The sequence below is a fragment of the Aulonocara stuartgranti genome (genome assembly GCF_965226115.1).
Source record: "Aulonocara stuartgranti genome assembly, chromosome: 16".
In the NCBI taxonomy this organism is placed as follows: domain Eukaryota; kingdom Metazoa; phylum Chordata; class Actinopteri; order Cichliformes; family Cichlidae; genus Aulonocara; species Aulonocara stuartgranti.
Window position 1 is genome coordinate 11,640,267 of NC_138952.1, and position 23,174 is coordinate 11,663,440.

At 36.8% G+C, this 23,174-nt stretch overlaps 1 long non-coding RNA gene across 1 annotated transcript; it reads left to right on the top strand.

The window, feature by feature from the left end:
- Positions 1–13: 13 nt before the first annotated feature.
- LOC309691357 lies at positions 14–21,633 on the top strand. Its single transcript, XR_014271965.1, has 3 exons — positions 14–354; positions 17,601–17,988; positions 18,333–21,633. It is a non-coding gene; the product is annotated as an uncharacterized lncRNA (long non-coding RNA).
- The last annotated feature ends 1,541 nt before the right edge of the window (positions 21,634–23,174 follow it).

The following is a 23,174-nucleotide window of genomic DNA, read 5'->3' on the forward strand; positions in this document are numbered from 1 at the left end:
AGGGGTGCAACGATATTCGTATCGATATTGAACCGTTCGATACAGTGCTTTCGGTTCGGTACGCATATGTATCGAACAATACAACATTTGTAATTTATTTTATCAACTTTCCTTCTGACGATGCTGTCTGTGTTGAGCGCTCAGTGAATCTGCGTTCGACTACTCCACCTAGGCTGCACTGTCGAGCGCAGATCCACTGAGCGCTCAACACAGACAGCATAGTCAGGAGGAAGAGCGCAGGGCAAGCTAGCGAGACAGAAGTTAAGCTCTCCTTGCAAGATGGACCTCCCCCACCCTCATTCAGATCTGGCGTTTGGAATTATTTTGGTTTTCATGTGACGTATGACCCTGAAGGTAAGCGAGTCATGGACTAAAGTAAAACAGTATGTTGGATGTGCCATGCAATGCTTAATTACATTGGTGTGAACTAGTGTGTTAGCGCAGTTAGCTCGTTAACGTGTTGGCCGTCTAGCCCCATGCACGGGGCGATCGGCGGTAGCTCGTTAACGGAGATTTGCCGTGTTGTGGCGTTAAGGTCATTTCAACGAGATTAACCCGAAAGCACTAGTGGGAACACAACGAATATGACTGCACATTTACGCCGACATCATCCTAGTGCAAAGACAAAAACAACAAGCATGCTACTAACTTTAGCCGAGTCATTTAGACAGCTGTTATCACGTGATTCTCCTTATGCTGCTGAGAATATAGCCCAGAAGAAGCGGATAGTATAGCTTTTATTTTGGAAAGAGACATTTCTCTGTAATAAACTCTCTTTTCCAAAGATGAGTGATTCCTCAATCAGATACAGGGCTTGCAAAATCGCTAGCCCGACGTCCCGGAGCTAGCGATCTTTCCAGTCGGGCTACAAAAATCTCTCTGCCCTGCCCGTCGGGCTATTGTAGGAAAAATATATGTCAATGCTTTTGCATTCTTTCAGAAATGTAGCTGGGTAATTATGTCATTGGCATCGGTGAGCCACTGTCAATATGTGACATATTGAAATCGCGTTTGAATTTGCGCTTGTTTTTTTGCTTTCACTTTGCAATGACAGCACTGATCTGTGAGTGATGATAATTTGTGCACCAATTCCTCTGACATCGTCTTATTAATCGTTAGCTTACTATGCAAACATGACAAGTGAAATCTCCCGCAGCAAGCTTAAACATGTGAGAGGTTGATCGCGCAAAGAATCGCTGAGCTTATGTGAGTCGTGTGTAAAAGTAGCAGTATATATATTTTAGTTCTGCTGAGCCAAATAAGACAGGTCAGGGTGAAGAAGTGACAGCCAAAGAAAAGCTTACCACAAAACGGAGAAGTTATGACAAATGAGACTATAAGGCAAAAAGAAAGTGCAGCTTTATGGTTTCATGGACAAAAGAATTTCTGTGGCTGCAATATGACGAGCTAAATAACCAGGGCTGCACATAAGTGGTCCGCAGGTGCGCATTCGCTGTCAAAATAAAAAACGCGCACAAGGGTTAGGGTTAAATTTAAAAACTGTACTTTTGAGTTAAAATATATATTTATAATTTTAATAAATGACAAATTAAAAAGGCATGAACATTTTTTTGTATCGAAAAAATATCGAACCGTGACACCAAAGTATCGAACCGAACCGTGAATTTTGTGTATCGTTGCACCCCTAATATATATATATATATATATATGTATATGTATATATATATGTATATGTATATATATATATATATGTATATATATATATATATGTATATATATATATATATATATATATATATATATATATATATATATATATGTATATATATGTATATATATATATGTATGTATATATATATATATATATATATATATATATATATATATATATATAAAAAACCACCCAGCACGCCCCTGCGGGCGGTTTATCCTTCAAGCTCGGGTCCTCTACCAGAGGCCTGGGAGCTTAGTTGTTCCCAGGACTGCGCTCTTCTGGACAGAGATCTCCGATGTTATTCCCGGGATCTGCTGGAGCCACTCGCCTAGCTTGGGAGTCACCGCACCTAGTGCTCCGATTACCACGGGGACCACCGTTACCTTCACCCTCCACATCCTCTCGAGCTCTTCTCTGAGCCCTTGGTATTTCTCCAGCTTCTTGTGTTCCTTCTTCCTGATATTGCTGTCATTCGGAACCGCTACATCGATCACTACGGCCGTATATATATATATATATATATATATATATATATATATATATATATATATATATATCATGTGTCACCGCACTTCTGGGATGGATAAACATTGCACTAACTGATCATAATGTATTAATGGGGATTTGCATTTTCCCCCCACTCAGTGTTAGTTACTGAACAGGTGCCTCAGCTGCTGGAAATCCTCGCTTATACTCACTCCCTTTATTTCTTTTCTCCAAATACCCGTCTCCAGTTTCAATATTTTGTTTGAGATTTGTTGTTGTTAGAAATTTAAGAACCATACAGAGTCAAATACAAACTCAGATCTGTGGCCTTCTCACTGCCTGTGAAGTAGATTTTAGCTTTATTATATACTACGAATTGAAGTATTTCCATCACTAGTATGCTTTTCACATGGCTGAGAAAGTCTTTATTAATTGAAATTGTAGCTTTTTATTTTAAGCTGTAATTCCTGAGTGTTTCACAGTTATTGAAAGTAGGTTGAGTTGGTACGTTATGACTCATTCACTTAAGTATGTTTTGAGCTCAACCTTCAGTTTCGTGAAGGTATTTTTGTGCATATGTGTACTTGTAAACTTCATTTGTATTTTATAGCTGAGGTAATATTGTAATTCTGTGTGAGTTAAAACCTGAGGTCCTCTTTTACCTTCTCACCTTTGCTTTGAAAGCACAGCTTGGTCACACTACAGGCTAAGCCTTCATACTGTGTTGTACCACACACAACATGCTATGGGGCTATGGGACCACACCGTGTCTAGAACTCGTGTACTTTTTTTCCTTTAAAGTCTCCCTGTATTTTAGATTTTGTCAACAAAACATCTATTAAGTATTTACAGCATCAAGATGTTACTATTTGCTATTTCTTTGTATGTTATGTGGTGACTGGATTAGGAGATTTGTTATTGGCTGTGTTTTCAGTTGCAGCTGCTCAGATAATAAAGAAAGAAATTTGAATGTCCATAACACTCCCTGTTCAACTCTTTATAAAACCCCTGAATAAATTTGTCTTTAGTGGCAGGTTTAGATTGTCGCTAGAAGAATGAGTGCAGGCTGTCATTATATTAGTAGTAATTAACAGCTTCCTGTGGATTTCTCAAACATTACACTGACTGTGAAATCCATCATTTTAATTTCAGATTTTCACATAAAAACTCCTAGATACAAAATCTTACGAAAAAAAAATGTAATCAGCACATTTGGAAAATATTCAGCTTTCAGCTAATACACAGATCAATAATGTGTTAAAAAATATTTTCAATGAAATGGAGAAAAAAATGAAATCACTAAAAGTGATTAGTACTATGTTGCACATCTGTGCGTGTGTGTGTGTTTGTGTGTGTGTGTGTTTAACAGCCTGAGCAGTTTGGACTTTACAAATGAAAAACAATAATGTCCATCAAGCCAGTTCCAGCTTTGAAATGTAGTTGACCTATCAGCTGAACACCTTTGGTGTAGTATAGCTCCAGTACAACGCTATACTACACCATATACTTTTTTAAATTTTCAACCAAGGAGATCTTGACTGTTTCAAGAAATGACATATCAACTGAATTTTTTCAATCGAGTTGATATGTCATACCTAAAGAAAAGCTTTAGCCTTTCTTTGTGGTCGGATTCATTATCATCCTGATGAATAACATCATCATCACCAAATCCAACTTCTAGCAATTGAATAAGAGTTTTCACTTTTCAAATTTTCAGTGTACAACTGGGCACTTACTTTTGAGGTAATGTTTACAGTCTTTCCTGGTTCTTTAATCGACATGAAATCCAGATTAATGGGCATTACATTTTCTTATGCGCTTCACTGGCAACAGACAAATGTTCATAAATTATATTTTTGGACAATACAGATATATATTTCATCAGTTAACATCACTTTCATATAATTATTTACTCTCCATGATTCCTTCTCTTTGCTCATCGTAAGCTGTTTCTAACCATTTGGTTTTCACACTTTCTTTTCCTGTAGTTTAGTTAGTTCAAGTTTTACTCCATATTTTTTTCCCAGTGCCTTCCACTCTATATCTCACCAAGGTTATTATCGTTAACGAAAACTAACGAAATAACGAAAACTAGAATTGAAAAAACATTTTCGTTAATGGAAATAAAAATAAAAACAAAAAAAGGAAAACTAACTAAAACTGTAATGAGTGTTCACAAAACTAACTAAAATTAACTGAATTTATAGCAAAAATGTGTTTAGTTTTCATTGATGTGTGCGTGTCATAAAATAGTCAAGGTTGAAAATGAAGTTTAGTTTACAGATTTTTTTCTTGCTGTGTCTCATTATGCCAGCAGGTGGCAGTACGTTAGTCGAGTCGTCTGTGTTGCTGCTCCGTCCACGCGCAGAATCATGTCAGGAAAAGTCGGGAGAAAGCGCCAGAGTCCAATTTGGGATTACTTTGAATATGACTGTGTTTTGGATAAAGCAAGTGTCTTGTAGTGGAAAGAGACAAATTATGAGGGACATTTCTAAAGGGAAAAAAATCCCACAAACCTTAAAGTGCACTTGAAAAGCTCACACAAGAAGGCTAAGCTAGCTTACCTTGAGAAGGTAAGGGAGCACACTCAACCCTCATCCCCAGAAAACAGCAGCTAACCCCAGGCAAGGCAGCGTGATGCATCCCGAGACAACAGGACGGGGATATCTACATAACTGTGTGAGTCAATTGCCTTCAAAAAGTTTATCAATTCACTTGAACCAAAATTACGAACACCCGGTGCTGCGAGAGTTAATAGTCTCATTGGGGCCAAGATATACATTTTATCGTTGCCTGGTATCAATGGTTGTTCATCTGCCTTTATTTATTTATTTATTTAAAGAACCCATAGGTGGGAATGTGAGTTGTCTGTCTCTGTGTGTTAGCCCTGCGACAGACAGGCGACCTGTCCAGGGTGCAGGGTATGGTAGCTGGAATAGCAACATACCCAAGGATAAGCAGAAGAGAATGATATGATGAAACTGGGATTTTGTTGCACTTAATTATTGCAAACACAACTAAAACTATAACTGCAACTAATTAAAACTAAACTGAAACTAAGGATTTTCAAAAAAATAAAAACTAAACTAAACTAGCAAACAATTGGTAAAAACTAATTAAAACTGATATAAAATTGAAAATCTGAAGTCAAAACTAAATAAAAATAAAAACTAATGAAAATTGCAAAACTATTAAAACCCTGTATCTCACTACTTGGTTTCCCACCAGTCTGGGAACCACTGTCATACCAACAACAGAAAACCCTTCAATTCTAATGTTCTTTTCATCATTTCACCACTCATATGGTTTCACTTTAAATCAACACCAGTGTTACTATATAAATGTTATAATAATCCTGAAATCGGAGCAGCTTTTCAGGGTAAATAATTAAGAATCTTGTGATTAAATACAGGAAATCAATATGCAGACACAGATAGATGAGAGAGGGGAGGGAGGGAGAGAGAGGGGAGAAAGCGAGAGAGAGAGACCAAGAGAAAGACTGGTCTCTTGTGTCTGTAAGCCTCCAGGCCCTGCTTTCAACCCAGAATCAATGTTACTCCACTTAGAAGTAAATTGAAACTGTTTTTCCATTGCGTCCCCACCATTTTAATTTTCACCTGAAGGGGTCAGAGAGAGGACACTTTAGTGATGATGAAAGACATTTTCCCATTTTCACAGCTTGGTCACGCTTTGACACATCATTATCCCATTGACTTAATACATGGTTTCCCCTCTATCTCACTCTACCTCCCTCTTCCATCAGCACCCGTGTCTCTCTTGCACCCACTAGCTCTCTCTCTTTTTTTCCTCCATCTACCTCAGTTTACATCTGCCCATAGATCCCTCTATGCTTACCCACAATTCATACCTCCCACGTAGGTCCCTTAGCTTTCCATCTCTTAATCCTCTCTCCCCATCACTTTGTCCATCTACCTCCTCTCAGTTTTCTGCCATTTCATCTTCCCTAAAGATTCTCACACTTTTAATGCACTACATCCATCTCCACTTTGAGTGCTTCTTCTTTTATATTATCCTCCTCCTTTGCCATTCTATGCCTGTACTTTTGTTCTTTTATCTTCTGCAATTACTTTAGTCTGTAGCGTCTCCCTACTTCTCCCCAAAGACATGGTCCTAACACAAAAATCAAATCCCAAATTGAGAAAAAGATCTTTGCCTTTTTTTGTCTCTCAGTATTGTGCCTTTCAGTGCCAGGACAGTGTTTTCACTTCCAAGTCTTAATTGCTATTTATAACAGAAATATAAAAGGTCCTCTGAATGTTGCTTCTGAATTGCACCACATCAGAGAGAAACTTTAATAGCCCATTTTGCACAAATTAAAACAACAACAAAACCATGGGAGGCAAACTCATAAAGACCAAGTCCATACAAATACATTTTTTATTATATGGAACATGCGTAGATCTATGTTAACATGCTGCACAAACCCACAGATATAACGTGTGGAATGGGGAAACGACCTACAATTACACAGATCTAGAGCGACAAAGTTACACGGACACTGAGATGTAGTACATTTCTTGATGAGGAACTGTGGAACTAACCAGTTTTATTACACAATTTGCACAATAACATGAAAAATGTAAAAATGCAACACACACACATAAAGCTGAAACAAAAGAACTGTGCTTCCAAAACATACATCACTCAAAAACACAAAGATGAGCAAAGATTAACCTTTAACTGAGTGGAGAACAAAACTGCTGCATTGTGGAAACATGCAATAGTGCTGTTTCAGCACCACGGACAGCTACAGCCCACTGTCAATGCACCGCTAATGCTTGAAAAATTGTCAATACCACCTATAGAATTAAGAGATCGGATCAGTCTAATGTAATTATCATAAGGTTATAAATGTAGCCAGTTAGGCTGACAAGTTTCTACACTGTAATAGCCAATATACTTATCAGGGAAGTCATAGAAGGCTCCACTTACAAACTTTTTATTACATTATATTTGTGCCTATCAGGCAATTTTTACAGCACAAACGAACAGATAAACTAACACAGTCAATTTCATTAAATCAATGAAATCAACACACACACACACACACACACACACACACACACACACACACACACACACACACACACACACACACACACACACACAGAAATATTAAATTACAGTATGCTTTCTAAATCTGTCTGCTGCTTGATGTGAAACTACTAAAAATATATGACTCCACGGTGGGAACAGGGATGGGGATTGTTACAAAGACCATTTGCATTCGTGAATTAAAAACAAGACCTGAATTGCATCTATTCATGACTGATGGTGAAAAGCATGATTTCGGGTTTCTTTTCAGCAGTGCAGCCAGGCTGACAAAAGTCACAGCTGTCTTGAGTTTTGTATTTCTTTGGCTCTCAGTAGCAATTCAGGAACTTCTTTACAAATGAAATGTTCACCATCAAAGAGAAAAAAAAACATGTCCTTGCATAGACATAACATCAAGTACAGAATTTTTGCAATTCTGTGATTATTTGCAGAGGAATGGTTTATTTGTAGAGTTTCATTCAGGGTTGAGAATACACAGAAAAGCACAGGAGCATGTTACTAATGATATGCTCACAGCATCAGACAATAGACTTGAATCTGTGCTTTTCCTGCAAGATATCTGTGCAGCATACAATACTGTTGATCATAACATTTCAGTTCAAAAACCATTGATTTTAAGGAAAGTGGTATTTCAATATGGAGAGACTGTTTATGATTGTTTTTAATCACCAAATATGAACATGTAAAATGTATTGTTTTTGATGACTAGACTGATAAGAAAGTATAAAGTGATATCTCGGGAGCAGGAAGGAAATAGTGACTGGACTCCCCCTGGACTAGACATTGGTGATGGAAAAGAAGAGAAAGCAGATTGGTTGATTGACACTTGATGAGATGCCGTGGGCAACCCAGATGAGATTAGGATAAAGAGGAAGAGGGCTGCGTGACAGATTGTCTAAAAGGGAACGTGAGTGATCACAATGAAAGTAAAGAATAGGGACTAGGGCCTGATTTGTTCAGAAAGATTATTGGACAAGAGTGTTGACGTTAAAGTGAAACTTGGGGAAATTAAAGTGACAAAGACATTTAGAGTAGTAAAAATAAAAAATAAAAATCTATATTATCAAGAGGATTGCAGAAAGAGCACTGGGGAACAGATCTTCCTTAACGAAGCTACATAAAAACTTCATTACTTTGCTTTTCAGAAGTACTGTTGAGGAACCCAAGACTCATATTTGACCACATGTTTTAACAACATATAAAAGATCTATAGCAGTGTTTATATTTGCATCTTAAAATCTAGACATCAATTTAAAATCCAGGTGTAGTGTTGTCCTGAATAACTGGGCTAGATAGGCCCCCTTTCATTGCATTTGTATGGCACTATTGTATGTAGTTAACATTTTCTTTATCACTTTTTGGTCCTGTTTCTTGATTTTTTTGTTTGTCTCTATGCTCCTCTTTTCTGTCATCTTTTTTCCCTGACTTCCCACAGCTGGTCACAGTAGATAGTTGTCTGCCCCACAGACATGCTAGAGATACTGAAGGTCTTTAATGTTGACAGAGAGTTCTTCCCCCTTACTGTTGATAAGTGTTTGCTCATAGGGGATCACTGGACTGCTCACTGTTATATTGTAAGTTTTTTAACTTACATTGTTAAGATGGACTGACTATTTTTATCAACTGGCATTATAAATTGAACTGAACTGGATAGATGGATGAATGGATGGATAGTAGATGGGTAGATTGAGGAAACTTTATTAATACAGTTAAATACCAATACCTTCATTTCAATGCATGAGCGGGTTTAATAATGTATACATCATCTTTTTGAAACAAAACACTGTGTATGCATGTCAAATTTGCATAGTACTATACTTTAAAAATGCTGTTAAAAGTTTTCATATGAGCTTTTCATCCTTCATCGACCAGTTTCTGTGACTATTGAGTCTTGTCCATATCTCTCCTTCATGTCCCATCTATATTTTAATGGAAGGAAGTGATGTATGAGCATTGAACAAGGGAGGGCCACAGGGAAAGCTCTATGCTCCCAAGATAATTAAATCAAGCTTTAAAATGTAAATATACCATAAAACAATATTGAGCTCCACTGGTTTTAATTGATGCCCGTCCTGAATGCTCGATGAGGCTGTTAATTTTGACTGATGGCTCACTAAAGCTGCATGATCACTGCAGTGGGCCTGGCAACGGTACCCTTCATATTCCTACCACATGGACAGTTACGAAAAGAGATTTCATTTTTTTTTTCAAATGGAAATCCCCAAAATATTAGAGCAGTTTTAAAATAACTAATAACTAGATGAATCATACTTTTTTCATGCAAAGCAGATAATAACATACATTTATGCAAACCAAGGACATGCACTTAAACACAAACACACACAGCCACCTGTACATGTCATAAAGTGTCCCCTGTGATCGTTTAACGAATTTCAGCACAGCAGAGTTGGAGCAAATATGGCAGACTGAAGCAGCACAGGCCAGCTCTCACATGTGTTTCGAGTGTCAGCCAATACCCCAGTCCAGCCTATCTCTGCACCCTCCTCCAACTTCATGTTTAACCCTGCCACACACAACGAGAACTGTGACCAGGCTCTATGCCATGCAGACAGACTGGCTCCTGCTGGGTGAGAAGACGGATTTAAGCTGATGTTGTATTGGTAACCAGTGACAGTCCAATTGGCAAAAACGTGTCCCTCCACAGAGCAGCAATGAACCGATTTAATTATAACCTCCCCTATGCTGGTATTTTTTGCACAGCTTTGGGAAATACCATTTGCATGATGTAGCCTTTGAAGGCTGATACAACTAGTGACTAAACAGTGATATTTCCAAAGCTACAACTATATAAATTCTCTGTTTAGTAATTTTAAATCCAACTGTAAACTAAAACAGCATACTGAAATGTCAGATGATGGCAATGAAACAATCTGATTAATCGGAAGATTAACCTGAAACATAATTAAAAGATAGTAATTACACATTAGTTCTACTCTCAAGCCTGCTCATAAACTATGCTATGCTTGTAAATATGAATGTCTAAAATATTTTTTGAAATATGTTAATTTTCAGCAACAAGATGAGGCATTTCCAGTGGTGGTCAGTCACTTATTTGATTTAAATATTATTTCAAATTATCACTCAATTATCAGATTTAGCAGCTTTAAACTTGGTGCTTTTAGTCACTGCCTCCGTAAAGTGAGGAGCTTTTTACATCAATGAATTTTGAGGGTTTACAGTTTTGTACTGTGTTGAAGGTTTTGGTATGACTAGTAATTATTATCGATCTTATCAGTAAAAACAATAACATCTATCTTACAGTAGGGCACTGCAAGAAATTCCAGTTAGAACAAAATAAATTATCTGGCAGCACAGTAATAATATAATATAATATAATATAATATAATATAATATAATATAATATTAAATACATATTGAGATGCTACTGTAGAATCATAAGTGATCTGATGATTCTACAGCATTACTGTAGCTCTATAGATCTTAATGGTATGTCGATATATTCTGGCCCAAAAAGATTCTAGAAAACTTATCTTGTCATCTGAAGGAATCCAGATACTCATTTTCCTCCTTCTCTTCTTTATTATATTTCCATCTTTCTCAGTGACTCTTTCACAGAGAGCCTTTTGTTCTTTTCATCCTCTGTGTCGTCTCTTTCTCATAGTCATTTTGTTTCACCTTTTCTTTACATTACAGATTTACCTTTATTACAGATTTATTATTTTCTTCTTTTTTGGGTTGTATGGAAGCCCCAAACGCAATTTCATTGTTCTTGACAATGACAATAAATAAATAAATACTACTACTACCTGTATTGTTCTTCTCTGCCTGCTAACCAACCAGTTTCTCCAAACTTCCCATACTTCCCTGCTAAATTAACCTCTGTTTATTTATTTTTTTATCCAGAGCATGTAGAAAAGCTAGTTTATTGATACCATTATTGTTTGTTAGTGATAATGTCTCCAATCATAACTGATGATGTCTTATTCTGTGTGTTTCTATGTAACAAAACTGGTTAATTGGTTGATCTGAAAATGCAAATTTGATTTGTTCTTGTCTCATCTCAACCTAAGTGATACATCTTGTCATCGGATATAATTAACAACTGTCATCGGATATATATATACATATATATATATATATATATATATATATATATATATATATATATATATATATATATATATATATATATATATATGTGTGTGTTCGTTTTAACTAATTATCCTCCACTAATTAATGTGAAGAAAAAGCAATCAAAATGGCTACACCTGTCTAATTACATAGAAGTCAAACTGTGTGGTCTTAGATCCAAGAAAAGGTGAGTGATAGTCTCAAGGCTAGAGTGTGCTGACAACCTGTTTAATTAGATTAAGTAGGGGGTTGTTAATTAATTAGTGTATCATGGTTGGCTGGTAGGATTCTTTACGGACAGAGTTGAAAGGTGCTTTGAAGACCCGTGGTGTAAAAACTTCAAAGACACAAAGTGCTTCTCGCCAGACATTGTTACTGCCAGTATAAAATCCCATTCTTGTAAAGTAAAGCATAAAAAACTGAAGTAAAAGGAAAGTAGTTATAGTTGAAGTGTGGAGTCTTTAAAGCAGAGTCATTGTTAAAAATGGGAGACAAAAGCTGCAGTCGTTGTTCCCTGCAAAAATGTCTGTTAAAATTTAGCTGAAGTTAATATGAGGTATCATTATTCACTCTTACTAGATAAAGTGGATGTCTTTTAGAGTTATAGACTACAGTCATTGCTGCAACCCGGAAAAAGAATGGTGTGTGAGAAAAAGAAAGAAAGAAAAAAGAAAAGTACATTCCTTTCTAAAAATGAAGTCCTTAGACTAGCTCCTTTACAATGAAGTTGCACTGTGAAGAGATTACTTGGAAGCCATTATGAAATGATGATATATTCATTTTACATTCTACAACCTGGCCATAACAATAATGTACAGCTAGATTATTTAGAACTTGATCTTTAAGATAAAATGATCTGTGGAGTACACAGTAGTGTGAACATCTTGCTGAGTAAGAGTAGTGTTATTACCTGTCCTAAAATCAGCATTGGAAGCTGTATAAACAGTCCCTTCAGAATTTTAAAACCCAAAGTAATTATTTATTTTACTGAATTAACTTTTGACTTTGGTCTTCACATTCCGACAGTCTAGTTGGTCATCATATAAGGTGGAACACAAGTCTCAAAAATAGCTGCTCTTTTCAATTTGGGAACCTAAGGCAGCACTGGCACTAAAAAGACCTGCTTTGTCCATTATAGGTATGTTCCAGAGGGAAGATGAAACCTGGGACCTAATTCTCATTGGCACTTGTGCTGGTATATTTAGGCACTCCAAGAGCTGCTGCCTGGGGCCTGGTTACAGAGTGGTTTTAGTGCCATAAAGGAGCTGTTTGAAATCAGCTGAAAATCAGCCTCCTCTGTCTCTCTTCACTGATGATCTTTTTCTGTCTTTCTTTTTTTTTTTGTTAACTGGCACATAGACAAGTGCCACTGAGCAGGAAAAGGCCAGGACAGAGAACACAGTTGTGCCCTTCACCAATGAATATAATTACTTCAGGACATTTAATGAAACTATGCTGATTTTCTTTTTACATTTACACTATAGAATCACCTGAGTTACACTCCTCAAAATTATATTTCCTTAGAAGACAAAAATATCAATTCAAAGGGGTGAAAAACTCAGTTAAGTTCATTGAGAAAGTCTAAAATTCTTACCAAATCCTTTTTTTTTCTCCAAAAGATTTATTTATTATCAAGTTTTATCTACATTGGTCAAGTTTTCATCTTCTGGATTGAAATTCTATTTACTAAAATAATTGAAACCACAAACCTTTGGGGCCACAAAGTCATTCCGGATGGTTTGAAGAAAAAACACTCAAGTCAAAACATCATGGATCTAGAAACCTGCACATCTGGTATTTTCACAAAATAAAAGTGACACAATGGAATGTATTGCAGAAAACAGCAATGGTAAATGCTTTTGGGATGGAATAGGAGGACAAAGCCAGTTTGCAGCAAACCAAAAGTGATCACATCCTTACTCCACTCGCTTCTGTATTTAGCCAGTGATGTTTATGGCAGCAGGGCATGGTTGATTTAACATTTTGAATCCAATGAGACAGTCCAAGACAACACTAGCTGTGCTACAAGTAAACTTTGCCCTGATATAACATTACATTTTGTGCCCACCAACTACAACAATATTGCAGAAGTTTTAGCTCTTGAGAACAAACATAAGTGTTGAGTGCCAAAATGACATCACCACTCTCCTCAGTCCTATGATAGAAGTAAGTTGGCAATCAAACTGAGAGAACAAAACCTTAACATTGTCAGAACAGAAACTGTAAATTAACAAATTAAGGTTCCAAATTAAAAAACAAAACAAAAAAACACACCATCGACAGCCGTGGAGCAAAAATGAGATGTGAAAGTTGAACTAGTGGTTGTGTTGCAACTTTTAAAATAACTTAAACAATAAAAAAAAAGTATCATGTGGAATTTAAGGGGTAAAGTTTGAATGGCTTCTTTAGATATCTTAAAGTTAATTTAAAAAAAGAAAGAAAAGACAAAAGCAGCTGATTCTAAAGGAGTCAACTGGAAATCTTCATCACATTTGACCGATTTTTTAAACAAAATGATCCAAGATTTTTATACAATAAAAAGTTTCACTTATGGCGTCATCTTATGGTGACATGTTGCAGGTTTAAAAAACAAACAAAAAACAAGCAAACAAACAAAAACATTAATTTAGTAGAATCAATAAAAACTTGTCCTTTTAATACTTTCCGTTCTGTAAAACATATCTTTTCACCTCCTTTATTAAATATAGCAGAACAGTATGAGGGTTCAGCGGCAGAAACAATAAACCAGTGTTCTTCTATGTCTGTGCCACCCCCTGCCCCTCCTCTCACATGTTGTCAGTGTGTTTGGTGTGTGTTTGTTTGGCGTTGTTTTGATCGCCTATGCTTGTGTGTTTGGGCTGTGCTGGCTGGGCGGTGAGCGTGCCCGGTGCAGAGCTGATGGCGTGCCAAGTGCTCCCTGCGGGCCGACTGTGCCTTCCACTCTGCTCAGCCACCGTGAACGCCGAGCCGACAGACTGCTGCAGGGGGAACACCACTTTCTTTATCCGTCTCTTTCTCTCTCGCATACACACAGAGAAGCTGCATCCTCTTTCCCCATCAGCTTTTTTCTTCCCTTCCCCCATCTTCCTTTCTTTTTTACCATTCATTCCCGCCCTCTTTCTACACTTTAAATCTTTTCCCCTTTTTCAGACTGACTTTTGTTAAATATAAATTTACCTATGTAAAAAAAAAAAGAAAAGAAAAGAAGAAACATCTGAATATTGCTAGTTTTCTTTTCAGTTTCATAAACTTAAAAAGATTATCTGGGCACAGTGAAGCAGATCCAGTTGTTAAATGTCTTTTTTTTTTCAGACATTAGAAAATAACTTGCATTCTTTATCTAGATAACATTTATGTCAATTCAGTGAAGTTAGCTGTGCATAATAATAGTTTATAGTATTTACAGTATTACTGTAAACACTACTGTTGAAGATCTGTGTTGTCCTTACTTATCTCATGTCATAGTAGCTCTTCAGAGATGCCCCATCCCCTTTGGATTTTACTGGAACCCCTTGCCCAGGCATTGAATTGCAGTACCTACCGTTCATTAACATTTAGCTCTAATTACCAGGCTCATTAAAGCATTGAATTAGCAGCAAAATTCTTTCAGCCTCCTCTCTGTGCTTAATCGTTAAGCAAATGGAGCATCACAAGTTTGAAGTGATTACTATTGAGATGTATGTGCCATGGCCTCATGAAATGTCACTCAGCTGCCCTAAAAAAGGAGAGGGAGGAAGGACTGGAAGCAATTTACTTCCACTTGGCGGGAAAGATGTTTTGTGTGCACACAGTGAGGTCGCTTCTACCTTCAAACATCGCACAGCTATTATTCTAGTGCTGCATGCTGTGAGAAACCGTTTCTCCAGAAGGTCAACAACATTTACATGTAGAGAAAAAAAGCTGGCAGCTGCTTAGGTATCAAGCTTAAAAACATTTCTCACGCATTTGGGTCACTCGCACTGCAGAGCTTCCCCATTAACCATCACATATGCATGCACACACACACACACACACACACACACAGATGAACATGTTACTTTCTGCAACCTGTAAAAGGCAAACATATATATACATACAAACAAAAATACATGCCGTGCTCCTTAAGATTCAGAAGGTTGGAATTAGGGCTTTTTTAACTGTTTGGTGTTCCCAGGTCGCAAACCTGAATAGGTAATGTCAGAACAATTGATAGGTTAATCTTCTGAGGGACGTGTGGAAAGAAAGCTGTGCAGTGAAGTGTGATTATGTGCGTTTCTATCTATCCCACAACTGATTACCCTTACTTAATTCAATTCACACTTTTGTTTCACCATGTCCCAACATGTCTTAATACATTTGCAAATGAGGCTAAAATTGAAATGGTAAAATGTAGAACCCAGGAGTTCATACACACTCCATAATTATTAAAATCTATTTCCAACAATGGCTTTTTTGATTTAAATGAGTCAGTAGTTGTAACAATATTGAATGCACAGATGCATGCAAAATAATTATGGACAAATATACTATCACCTACATAAAAAATAGTGCATTTAATAATAGTAATAGTAATAATAAGTAATAGTTCAAAACAGTTAAGTAAGATAGTGTTATTTAGTGATTTCTTTCTTTTATCTAGGAGTCCATTCTTGTCTAAAAAAAAACAAACAAAAAAAAAACCTCTGCATTATATGTTACATAAGAAATTACGGTGGTGAAAAAAATCAGTTTAGCCAGCCTGCCTCTTAATAACTTATGCAGTCGAGTTGGCTTGTCGTACAAATAAAATTCAGTCATGAATGTGGAAAAAACAAGTCTTTAAAGGTAGATTTATAAATATCAGCGTAGTTGAAGTGTTTTTCTTTTTTTAATTTTTGGGAAATCTTGGGAAATTAATGTGGTGAGTTAAATAACCTTTCTCATTCAAAAAATATGGTAAATCTTAAAATGATGTCGATTTAAGTACTTCTTAAAAGTTGCCTGGAAGTGCTTGTTGTTTTTAAAAACTGATTTTTGCTATCTCATAACTAATTATTATGAAATAAAAGTTTTTTCAGTAAAATGATGATATGAAAACATATGTGAACAGCCTTGAATTAACAGTATTAGTTGTTGTTGATATTGAAAGCTGTCCCTTTGTGGTTTGTTTTTCATCAGTTTTGACCAAGGAGATGACATTTTAACCATGTTTGCTGGGTTGTGAAGGCCTAAATTTGAAGCATAGGCTGACCCATATGGTATGGGTATGTGAGATCTAAATGAATTGCCTAAATGTAAATATAACTGAACTCAGCCTATCTTATTGGTTGTTTTAGAAAGTCTTTGAACACATTATTAATTAAGTAACAGTAGACATCTGACAGAAACCTTTTTTTGGTTTGTTTTCTTAAACTTTGGATGGCTTAGGGACAACAGGCAACAGGGGCTTCCAGGTAACTTTTAAGAAGTACTTGAAACTGACATCATTTTAACATTTACGATATTATTTTTTTTGAATGGTAAATGGACTGATTCTTATATAGCGCTTTTCTATTCTCCCAGAGTACTCAAAGCGGTCTATACAACATTGCCACATTCACCCAATCACACCCATACTCACAAGCACTTTCTTTATACATAGTGCTTTCTAAGTACATTCACACACATTCACACTCCGATGGATGCATCGGAGAGCAACTTGGGGTTAGTATCTTGCCCAAGGATACTTGACATGCAGACTGGAGGAGCTAGGGATCCTCCTGAGCTACAGCCACCCCATACATGAATGAGAAAGGTTATCTAACTCACCATATGAACACTGGACAAAAGTCAGTTATTGTATCAGTCTTGATGTCCCGCTGTTCTTAACACTGTTCTTAGCCACAAATGCTGACACAATAATCTGAATTTAACAGTTCAATAAGTTGTTGCCTTTGTCACTGCAAAACTTCACATCTTTAAAAAAAGGTGCACATTATTTTAATACAACTGAAAGTCAGCAAAAACAAATGAAATGAAATTAAGGTATAAATTAAGCTATAAATTAAGGTAAATGCACTATATAATTTGAGTAAGGAAGTTGTTTGCATTTACGGTGTGTGGTAAAAGTTCCATGGTGCAGTGCACAAGGTTAGAAATGCCATGGGTGTTTTACTGAAAAGCAGCAGGAGACAGAGTTAATGTGGTGTATCACTATCCGAAAGACCTGTTCCTATTACAAGCCACTCATCTCCAACAAACTCTCCCATGCCTCTTTCTACCTCTACACTTCTATCTCTATCTGTCTCTCTAGGTCTCACCTCTCTCCATTTCATGGCTGTTTTCTTCCTCTATTTGCTTGACAAGACAATGGATAATAACCCTGGAATAGCACAGAGACCAGCAAATGAGAGTAATCAAGCTGTCTTGTCCTGGTGGCGTTCAGGTTCACTCATCAAACCCTAATTATCACCCTAGAAACCAATGTTCCGCTTTAATTGTTCTGATGAATGAAATATTACAGAGAGGAGTCGGGCTGCAGCCGAGCGGAATAACAGCTTTTAGCCATAAAACACATCGGAGCAGGAGGAGGAGGATGAAGAGGAGGAGTGAAGGTGACTCAGGAGAGAATGAAACAGTGTACGAGAGCTGGACAAAGTCATGGATAAAAAGGAGCTCAGCATGAAAGATGTGAGAAAAAGGTAAAACAAGGTTGAGAATCTGGAGAATGACAGGAGTCACATTCAGCAAATCAATCAAATGGTTCACTTTGGGAATGCTTAAGTGTTGTGTGTTAAATTGTTTCAAGATAACACAGTAAGATGTGTCTATCTATCTATCGATCTATCGATCTATCTATCTATCTATCTATCTATCTATCTATCTATCTATCTATCTATCTATTGCATTGATATTGACAAAGAACATCAGTAATCAAATGTTGTACTTAAGAGGCATACATAATTATTTGTATGCTCTTACTATTTATTTTGACTCTCAAAAATTTACATTTGGTACATTCATTTTTTTTTTAAATTTATTTCAGTTACACATTGCAAAATCAACAACCTCCAGAAAATAAACCAAGAGTGCATGAAATGAGCTGATTGCACGCACATCTGGTAACAAACTTTTTGCATCTAAAATTGTACCTTTAGGCTGTCAAATGAATGGTGCACAGCCACATGTATGCAAAACCAATTCTTCGTCCTGACTACAAATGGAGCTAGGAAAGTTTTTGACACCTGAATTTATACACAGAGACCTTGCTGTGATATAATGTTGGAAAAAAACCACAGTCACCAATAAGGGGGCGTATGAGACAGATCCACAGGGGTTAGTAGCAGAATTGATACCACTTCCTTCCCATTCCCCAGTTGTGCCCTGTGCAGATAAAGCAGGGGTGGAGCTAAGACAACAGAGGAAGATGAGTTACAGTAGCAGGAGACTAGTATTACACACATAAATAACAGCCACATGCAGGTACAGAATTGAATATGCTGCAGACAAAAAGGAACTGCAAATCTTCATCTATCTTTCTCTGTTTTTCTCATTTTCAATAAAGATTAGATTAAACGACAGATGGAGTGTTACTAATATATGTTATATTTAACAGATGGCACCTGAAAGGCTGGGCAGAGTTGTCCCACTGAATATCTAATTAGGAAAGAGGAAGTAAAAAAGACAAGAACTGTTGAGAGAGGAAAGAAATGAAGTAAACACAACCAGCAACAATAAGAAAAAGGGGTACTGATAACTTGCCTACAAATGCTTAATAGGGTAATAAATTTCCGCTAGGGCACAGGAAATAATACAATCAAATTGGAAATTTAACTTTTGTCACACCAGAAGTTTGTTAACTAAATGGAATAGTGTTGAGTCAGAACATTTTGCTCATTGCGTGACAGGTCTCCCCAAACATCTTTACTTACAGTAAATTATGAAACAGGTATAACCAGTCCTGTAAAACGATTCCTTGTTTTGCATTATTCATCACTTGTAAGTTCATAATAGATTTTATTGCTATACTTATGTGCAGATGCCTGATGCACATATATAAATACTCACATGTAAATATAGTGTATTTGTATTTTTCATGAACGACTGAGAGCTGCTCAGGCTAACCACTGCCTTTTCCTGTCAGATATTGCTAATGGGATTATTTTAACCCTCAGAGTCCTTTTCAAAGCATTTTGATTTAATATGCTATTAGTTCTGAAATGTGCATTATTAAAAGATGAAACAATTCATCTTGTTCTTCTATCTTTAGTGTAAATCTGATGTTTTTGCAATTTAGCCAGTAATGAGGTGAGATCTAATAGATCTCTCAGTAGAAATTACATATAGTGTATATGTAATTGTGTAATATGTAATGTAATTTAAAAGACAAATCCAGTGACTCATACATGTGTCGTGACCTGTGGTTTTTGTCAGTTTGAGTCTTAGTGTATACCTTCTGGTTTAAATTCTGTTTAAGGATTTTTGTTTTGTTGAATAATTTTTTGGAGGGGCCTGTTCTTGGGGTTATAAACATACCGTAATTGTCGGGCTATAAGCCGCTACTTTTTGCACAAGCTTTGAACCCTGCGGCTTTTAGTCAGGTGCGGCTTTTCTATGGATTGTCCATGATTTTTGTGATATCGTAAGACGATTTGTTTTGTTTGTTCCGCTGTTGTACGGCACTACGTTGCCTGGCGGAAGGGCATGTGATCAGACACACAGTATCGGGGTTCAAGAGTGGTATGTTGGTCATGTGTCCATCCACCAGGCAACATAGTGCTGTACAAGTAGCGCGAAAAACAAACTTCAAAGTAGCGCTACGCGTTCAGCGGGAGTCGTGGATGACGAGCGGCGATAAACTTGCGAAAAGCAAGTTATGCTCAACTCCACCGGTGGAATCTGACAGCGTGGAAAAGTGTGAAAACATCCATGATCACCAACGGATTTCGAAGGGCTGGACTGCTGCATGATGGAGAGGAGGACACCGCCACGGCCCTTCTGAGGGTGTTCGACTCTGACACTGACAACGAGGATTTGTTTGGTTTTGAAAGTGACAACGAATGAAAGAAGCTGAGAGTGGATGACGAAGCCATCCTGAGCTTGTTCGTATCCGACACTGGAGAAGAGGACTTTGGTGGTTTTAGTGCGCAGGAAGATGGTGGTGAATGACTGACTTTTCTTCTTGTTAAAGCCGTGTCACTGCACCTGAGCCTAAAAGGTAGTCCGAATCTATTTTTCTGGTGTGCTGTAGGTTATTGTTATGTACTACATTTGTTACTCATTTATGAAGCACAGTACATGTTTCGTACGTGTAATTACCGCTACTTGTACATATACCTAAAAAGTTATGCAAATATGTACCCATAACTTGTTTTTCAAAATATTAATAAAAGGGGTGTGTCTCCAAACAGCCATCTCTTTCCTGACAATTCCCTTTGTGCATATTCTCTCACATATGATAAGTCAGCATTGAAACACCTGCGGCTTTTGGTCAGGTGCGGCTAATGTATGTACAAAACAGGATTTTCCCCTGATTTTAGCTTGTGCGGCTAATATTCAGGTGCGCTTTGTAGTCCGGGAAATAGGGTACTTGTTTTTAGTTTAATGTTGTACTCCAAGTACCTTCTTTCATGATTACTGCTTCCACGTAGTGTTGCTTCCTGTTTTATTTTGACAGTCATTTGTGGCTTTTTCCTTGTATTTAGTATCCACCAACAGTTTGGATTTTGTCAATTATGTGCCTATTTATCATCATTATTGTTGTTATTGTTGAAAATTTATCTTTCATTTACTTTGTTTTGTCAATGAATCCTTCTTCTGGGTCTTTTCGCTACATCCCATAACAACACACTTTCTATCCTTAGTTATGCTTAGTATGTGCTGAGAACTGAACAAGCTGAATCTTCAAAATTTGCTTCAATTGATCATTAAATGAAAAAAAGAAGCAATTCACAAATACTTTGGTATGCTGCATCAATAACTGGTGATAAATCACTCCTGAACTGCAAATTTGAACTATTAAGCTAATAAGGCAGTGCAGAGCATGGTGGGTTAACTTCAAACAACAGGAGCAGAGCTCGTAGGAGGTGCATGCAGCATGAGATGAATGCTAAATGTGAAAATTAAACATTCTTATCCAATATGTTTGAAACATAATGCAAAGATTTGAATACATGCACAACAGAAATGAAAGGTGAAACAAGGCAGTTTAGGTTTCATCACATTATACAATATAGATCAAAGTATAAAATACAAACAGCTGAATGTCAATATAATATTTATGTCACAAAAGTATGTCTGACCAAAATGAGTTTGCTGAGACCAGAACTAATGCTTCTTTTTTTCTGGAATGAAAAGTTATTAAATATTCTGGAAAGATTCTGGGTTTCTCTTGATTTCCGTTAGAATACAGGGAATAAAGAGAATAAAATAATTACTTTGCAATCCCAAATGTTAATATTAATTATGAACACCTACAGTATAAACACCTGAATGTTAAATACACATGTTGAAATAACAGCTTGAATTGTAAAGTAATTACATACAGTTTGCATTTGAAAAGTATATAATTTTCAGTTTTTCTTTGTGCAATGTGGATATAAAAAATGGCAATTGCTTGAAGCAAGCCAAAACGTAAGTAATTAATGAAGAAAATACAAAAAAACAAAAGAAAAAACAAAAAAAATAACCTTTTTCATTTTCTATCTCCAAACAGAAATGGTGATGCTGCTACCACAGTAGCGCAGGGTCTGTAGAAATTAGAAATCTTGTTCCTGTTGAGGGCAACAAGTCCTTGCCTCTTATCTGCAGTCCAGCTGAGTTGCTTGGTCCTATCAGCAGGCTGTTATCTTGGTGCCCTCATAAACCTCAGCACTGTATGAGCTGCCTGGGCCTTATCAGAGTCTGTCCTCCTAGAGAAGGCTCCATGGCCGCCGGGCCTTCACCGACCCTGGATCGACCTCTCCTTGGTACTCCTCTTCCAGCCCTGTTGGTCTGTTTTACCTTGAGCTCTCTCACTATCTGTGTCTTTCATTCACTTTCTTTCCATTCAGTTCTCACTCTCTCATTCTCCCAATGTCATGGCAGATCTAGTCAGATTTAAAGAAAACTTACAGGATGTCATTTTAAAAATAAAAAAGGGCCTTTGCTTCTTTTTCCTCAAAGAAGTTTACTTTAAATTTAAATCAAAATGGTCTCCTTAAACATATATTACCTAATGATGATATTATGTTATGTTAGATGTCCTTGTAATTGTATTCACATTTGGCAACACAAATTTGGCAGCTGCTTAGTCAAAGAATAATACTTTACCACTCTCCCTTTAATTTTTCCTGGAAACCTCATGTTTTCCACCTGACAGCAACAATATGTCTGCATGTCTTTTCATGCTGGGATGCCACATTGGTATTCATGGTGTGCTGTAGATGGAGCACCAGCATCCAGCATATTACAGCCAACCAATTATTCTGTAACAATAGCGAACATGCATATTAGAAATGTCAAATGAAAACAAGCTAAATGTGCTCAGAGCTTTCCCTCCAGAACAGTAACTGGATAAACAAGACCACACAGCTTTGCCACAGTCAAATGATTTCTCCAGCTTCAGTAACATACAAAACATAGATACATATATTTGTAGCAAATTCTAACCAAAATCAAATATTACAACTTGAAGCCAGAAGATCAGTTCATAAAAATCAAAAGCATTACTTGATTTTAATTTGGATGATTTTCACTCTAAGGCTTTGAGTGTGGCTGCAATTTTTAGATCCCTGGAAGGACCATTATGATAATTTGCATTTATGCTTCTGTGATTTTTCAACAGCCCTTAAACTTGGGTACCAAAAAACATGAAATATTAGTTTCTCTTTCAAACTGATGAAAGCGT